Below are 649 nucleotides of genomic sequence, written 5' to 3' on the forward strand. Positions count from 1 at the left end.
AATATTATAGGTTTATATTTCTTCCCTGGAATGTTCTTTCATTATCGTGTATTACGTTTTTGTACCACTGTATCCTTGCACGTACATTCTTGTGGCTCAGCAGTAACATAAGGTATTAAAGCTAAAACTTTCATGCTATACACAATTTTTTTAAAAAAAAAAAATGGGAACAATTTAAGTCGCATAGGAAATTCTTTTAATAAAGCTAATTTGCTGCCTAATGCCTATCTCTAACCTAAAATTTGTTATTATTATAATTTTTGTCTTGATAAATGTGAATATATTAGCTTTGAAATACAACTTGTTTTAAACTTATAACATTTATTGGACCTATGATTTAAGCATAACTTGTTGCAAAAGCTGAGCTTTCGCCCCCCAATATTGCATGATGATATTGAACTTGTTGCAAAAGAATTGGTTAAAAATAACTCGTCGTAATTATAAAACGGTAAGTAAGGAAATGATAGCAAGTTATTTTCATTTGCTCATAAATGAGGCAGCGGATGAAATTGAACATTGATAAGCAAAAGCATTATTAAGTTTTATATATGACATGTTGCCTACAAATGCCAAGCAAGTAATTATAAAGGAAATTAAAAAATTGGTACAAATGTCAGATGTCTTTACAGTTGTCATCACTAATCAATTG

This window comes from Ipomoea triloba, chromosome 16, assembly GCF_003576645.1.
Source record: "Ipomoea triloba cultivar NCNSP0323 chromosome 16, ASM357664v1".
In the NCBI taxonomy this organism is placed as follows: domain Eukaryota; kingdom Viridiplantae; phylum Streptophyta; class Magnoliopsida; order Solanales; family Convolvulaceae; genus Ipomoea; species Ipomoea triloba.